Source organism: Oryzias melastigma, linkage group LG9 (genome assembly GCF_002922805.2).
Source record: "Oryzias melastigma strain HK-1 linkage group LG9, ASM292280v2, whole genome shotgun sequence".
Taxonomy (NCBI): domain Eukaryota; kingdom Metazoa; phylum Chordata; class Actinopteri; order Beloniformes; family Adrianichthyidae; genus Oryzias; species Oryzias melastigma.
The window spans coordinates 33,442,437-33,448,765 of record NC_050520.1 but is presented as its reverse complement, the minus strand read 5'-3'; positions in this window follow the sequence as shown (position 1 = coordinate 33,448,765).

Below are 6,329 nucleotides of genomic sequence, written 5' to 3'. Positions count from 1 at the left end.
TCAAATTCCAATGGAGCGCTTTTTTTTTTTCCTCTTTTATCAAATGTATGAAAATTTTCCAAAACAGACTGCTACAAAAATGGAAAATTAAACAAAATAGAAGGAAAAATCTCTATGAATTTAAACAAAATCAACCAAGTAAATCAAAGGAAGCTAATTGTTTGGATAAACCATGTGAGCTTAGCATGTAGCCTGGAGTGATTGTGGTGTCAAGAAAAACAAATCTAATCGCGATCGCAACACTCACCGGTGAGGTGATCAATGGGTATCTAAGGAGATTTGAACTGGCAGGTTTGCCAGTTATCAGGTTTGCCGGTTCTGGTCAAATGCTAACCACAGCAGCAACAGCAGTAGCAGTAACAGCTGACAGCAGGCAGCATGTGGCAGGAAGCAGGAAGTAAGCAGCAGGAAGCAGGAAGTGCATCCATCAACTTGGAGCTTAAATAGTGTTGTGACCCTCCACAATAAAAGCATGGCCAGGTGTTTCAGATTGCCTTGATGGTACTGGCTACAAAAGCATTGCTGGAGTCAAAAAGCAGTGATTTACTCTAAAATTGTGACTATTACATTTACAGTCTACTGTATTTAGATTGATGTTGGGAGTGACTGATTTTATATTTGATATAAAAAGAAGAAAACTTTTGTCTTTTTTTCTGAAGGGGTGGAGTTTCTTCCTGGATTCTTTTCCCTGGGGACTCTAGGAAATCCTCACTGTCTTTTTTTTCTGTCATGCTGTCTGGTGTGGGCTCTCTGTGTGTAAGGGGGGGATCCATGGTTCACACCTTACATTTGGCATTGTCATGGTGCATTTTAGTACACACCTGGAGACACCTGTCTGCTCACCTCTGCACAAACGCAGAGGTTTGAATGCATGAAAACATGCCTGATGTTTGGAATCTGTGTTTGTCAGTGATGTTCAAACCACTTCCAACCTGCAGTATATCACAGACGACATCTTAATGTTTTTAGATTAATCCCTTACTTTATAACATTTCTATAATGTTTTACATAACTTCTCTTCTAGCTGTAAGTTGTAAAATTTGCAAAAGTATAACATTAAATCTGGTGACCTGTCCAGCAGTTGGTGGGACAGGCTCTGGCATACGCGTGACCCCTAAAGGGATACGGCGTGCTCAGATAATGGACGGAAGGGCTTTGTGATGTACAGGATGGGAAGAACGGTGTTGGAAAATGATCAAAAGAAGGGTTGTTTTATTTACCCAAAAACAACAAATTGTTTTTAAGAAAGTTATAAAGTTGGGTCCATAAAAGAGGTCAACTGAATATTTCTCAGATGAAGATACTCAACAGCAAACACAAACTTCAACAGAATTAAACTGGCTTAGTACGGAAAATAACCAAAATGACCTGAAGACAAGACACTTCAGGGAGCTTACTGGCCTATAAACATTAGAGGTAGGACAAAATATTGGTACGGCGAACTATCGCGATTACTGTTCGTTAAAGATAAGTGCATGACATTTTAATAAAAAGGAGGGGCCAGGCTCAAGGATGACATTGTGAAATTGGTGGGACCGACGAGGAGTGAAAGGCGGAGCCTCACAGATTGAGTCGCTTTATTAAAATGACTCTTATTACATAAATCATTTGTTTTTTAGTGATCCAAAGGTACAAACTTTAACTTTATTTTTGTTAAAAAAAAAAAAATCAGGTAAATTCCTCTTTTATTTTTCTTTCACAGTCATGGAAGGGACTCCAATAATTTTTTTCCTTTTCTGATGTTTTAAATTACATCATTTAAATAAAAATACTTTTTTTGTGTGCTGTCTGTATAGCCACTAAATTGTTTTCCATAAATATTGAAAAATGTACCATAATTTAGCTGTTTTTGTCTAAATAAGTATATTTTGTAAGCTTATTTAACCTATTTGTAAAATATCAACTTTGCTTTATTTCTAAAAACCCATGGAGCATATTGTAAAACTATTTAAAATTTTATTTTTTGACAACTTTTTCCTTTTTTTATTCATACAGCTTCATCTTTTTCAAACTATTTGCAGATAATCAAACATTTGATAAAGGCATAATTATCATCATCTGGATCATTTTTGTTTTGGAATTTGGAACCTGTTGCTAATGTAATTAAAATCATGTTATTTTTAAAATAATTTTAGATTTCTCAAACTGAGTCAAAAAATATTTTGCTTTTGTTCCTTAAATTTCTGTTAGGGTGGAATACATCAGCGCAGGCTCCAAAATCCTCCACCATTCAGCTGCTTTTTGAAAGTGCTGCCCGCTCCACCCCTGCTGTGGTGGATACGGCGTCAGGCTTTGTGCATATAAAAAAGGACCATGCATATTGAAACCACAGCAGGTCTGATACCGCCTACTTTCATAATCCATATTCCTTTAAAGTCGTAAGAACAAAAAGCCTCCTGGTGCTCAGCTTCAGCTTTCATCACAATACCTTCCCTACTGCTGCCTTGTGTGGACCGGAGAAGACCGGGTCGGCACCAAGTCAGAAAACTGTGTGGCCCATAGAGCATTGATAGAAATACCAGGTATAATCCATTTACAACCACTGATACTTTTATTTCTGATTGAACCAATAAACTGATAGAGGAAAAAGCACTTTAACATTAAAACAGGAGAGACATGCATTTATTGACACGTCTTTTCTGCAACATGCAAATTCTAACTACAGATGCATTTCTTATCCTGAAAATAATGTTTGGAGAGTTCTATTAAAGCACTCATGAGCGGAACAAAACTAAGTAAAAAAGAAAGTACATTCCACATGCTCCACTCCCAGATTGTGGAAGTAGTTTTTTAGGAAACTTCCTTATGAGAGGAAAGAACACAATAGGAAGTGTTGTAGAAATAAAACTAGAGTCTAGAGTCTAATTATTCCTGAATGTTCTGAATTTATTCTCCTTTTCTGGAAACCAGAGGCGGATTCTATATGACATTTATTTGAGTAACTTAATGGAAAGTTTTTGTCTACAGAACTGGAATAGGTATACAGCATCATACTTGTACTTTTACTAGACAATGAAAAGCAGTACTTTTACTTGTATTCCATTAAATAGTTTATTTATTTTTGGATAATGTGTTTATTTCATTCTAGAGATGAACAATATTTTTCAGTAGCTGTCAGTGGTAGAAGGCATTTCAATTTCTAACAGTGTTTTATAACCAATATGTTCACCATAAGCAGAAAACTGTCACACCACCGACATGATTTTCATTGGATTGGGTCTCTAATGATGACATATTTATATTTTGATGCAATGAGGTGCAAACAGAAAATAGGAGAAGAACAAAGTTTTATCCTTAATACAAATATGACTGAGGGGCATCTGAGGTCATCTGGGACATTTTCTTACCTGTTCTCCTTGAAGAGAAAGACTGAAACTATAAAACCAGGGTCATTTCGAGTAGAATCTAGTGCAAATCTAGTAGAAAACCTATCCATCTCTGAAAAAAACTTACCTCATGTCTGAAATAAACTAGTGATGCTGACAATAATACTTAAGTTTTATGTCTGTTCAGCAGCTGCACTGGATTGGTTTGTTCTTTTCAACATGGCTTTCAGTGACATCTTGTGGTTAAAAAGGAAAACAGCAAAACATGTCTTATTTTTTTGGAGAGTGATGATTGGTCACAAACACATCCACATTAAGAGATGACCTGAGTCCTTTATTTTTGTGGTCTTTCTGCAGCACAACAGTACCTGTTTTTGGAAATTGACAGATGTTTTAGCAAAGACCTTCCACATGTCCTGGGATGGAAAGCTGTTTTCCTGTATTAAGGATTGGGTTTGATTACTCTCATGGGTAAAGATTCAGATATTTTAAAGTAATGTTTTTTTGGTTTTTTTTGGCTCCACTGATAATTGTTATTTTGATGATTTGTTTAGTGCTGGTGACAGTATTGTGCTTTAGATATTAAAAAATACACAGAACTTCCATGAACTCCTTCAGTTTGTTCCACTTATCGATGTAAGATGCCAGAGAGAGTCATGGGTCAACTAACCCTCCTCAACTCTGATATCGCACACATTAGAGGACTAACACAATTAGTCCTATTAGAAGATTTAGATAAAACTTCTACCCCACAGAGTTTCCTTAGATGGAGAATGACTATTATGTAAGATTTTTGACATATTTTTTTTATTGGTGTAAAAACTGTCTCCTCCAGATGGCAGTGTCCTCTGTTGTTACAGTATTCTCTTATAATCTTTGAGGAACACTTGATATTTTGGGGTTTGCAGTGACATCAGGAATGGAAAAGGGAAAAATCCATGCCTTGACAGATTCACAAATCCACCAATGACTGTTTATTACAAGGAACAAAAGGATATTTATGGTTATGTAAACCAACGTGTGGTATGAAAAAGGAAAAGAGTACTTGTGTGCTTTCAGGCTTTTTTTAGAAACTCTTTTAGACAAACAGACCTCCCAGGGACTTGAACTATGGCTGCTGTAATTTCTGTTATTTGCCAAATCTTTCACTCAAGTGGTTTTAGTTCAGTTGATGGGTTTAGAATAGTTCTTCAATTTAGCTTTGATTAGAAAGAAACCTCTTTTGACTCAAATTTGCTGTTTGATGGTTGTCCAAAAATGTGTTCATAAACCTTCCGTTCAGCTAAGATTGGAAGGAGCTACCATCAAAGTTTTCAGCTTCATCGCTACATGGAAGCATTATATCTCAGTGACACTTAGAAGACACGGATGATGTTGAAATATCAGGGTTTTTTATTTTAAATAGTTCCATAAAAGCATCAGTAATCATGTCTCCACATCTGGGTTCATGAGATCATTCAGAGATTCTCTGAGTACGGTGAGCTTCACCATCTACTGCAGAAGCTGCAACTGAATGATGGATGCTTTCAGCGGTACTTCCGTCTCTCTGTGACCCAGTTTGATAACTTGCTGTCCTGAATTTGTCCAAGGAGGAAAAAAAAGTAAAAATAAAATTAGAGAAATGTTTTAATGTTGTCTCAGTGCGAATAAGAAAAATATAAAGATCAGGACAAAGTCGATCAGATTCTTCTCAATGTTGGTTCTGGATTCGACCCATGAATCAACATCATAAATCCGCAAATGGGTCAAACCCAAGTCCCTGATTGGATGACGTGACTCAAATTTTCACCAACGATGACATATTTGAACTCTGGAAAGATCGGATTGCAACGCCCAGAACACGCTGCAAGATCTCTGATCTTGTCTGTACATTGACTTAAAACATTAAAACATTAAATATACTTTTTTTTACCGTTGACCCAAATAGGACTTTAAATGTGCCGTCTGTTGGTCCTTGCCACGTTTTTGACAATGTAAAATAAACTTGTTTAATTCCTGAAAATATCATCAAAAACCATCTGTGTACTTCCCCCTACAGGTTGAAATGTCATATTACAGTTGAAGTTTGTGATTTGTCACCTGATGTATGTCCCATGTTATTTCAGATGTTCCTTGTTATCATACTCTGAGCTCCAGTATAAAAGCTCCGCCTATCTTTTAATCTGTAACTGTTAACACATTGTTAATGTGTTAGCTTTAGCATGGCTCTCTTTAGCATGGCTCTCTTTAGCATGGTTTGCAGGTGTTTTGCCTTCGGTTGTAGAAAATCTAGTGGCTTGTACAACTTTCCAGTTGTCTTGGAAGCTAGACAGCAGTGGTTGAGTGCAAATGACATTGAATTAAGCAAACTCCTTCCTGGTGATGGGATTTGGAACAAATATTTCACTCAGGATTGTTAGCTTAATAAGGTTACCCTTTAGCATTGAAACTGGACAGTCCTGATGATCATGTTCAGTGTGAACTCAGCTTTAGACTGCAGTCCATGAGCTTATCATTTTAAAGGTTTGTGTCTGTTGTGACATCAGTATTTCTAGTTAGTCCTCTCTTTGTCTTCTCCAGCTAACCTCTCCATCAGGATGGGAAGTCAAACTCATTGTTTTCAGCTTTCCATGTGGTCATTAGAGTGTGTGTGAGCTGTCTGCATGTGTGTGTGTTCATCTTTTTCTCACAGGAGTGGTAGAAGGCAGATCAACAGGGCAATGAAACACAGAAGAAAGAACCAAAACTTTAAAAAGCACAATCATGCAGATGTGTTTGTCACTCTGACAGTATGTCTCAATTAAGGCCCGAAAAGCTGAGCTGAGCTGCCAGCTTCCTGTGACCCCAACCCCCAGCTCCAACGCACAGACAAACACGGCGTTGAAACAGCACGGAGGAAAATTGGAAAGAACAAAGACGGAGGAAAAAACTGAAAAAAAAAGCAAACAGGAAGACGACTTTAGATTTGACAGCGGGTGAAGTTTAAGAGTGTGGGACTGCACGCTAAATTGACAACTAGAAGAA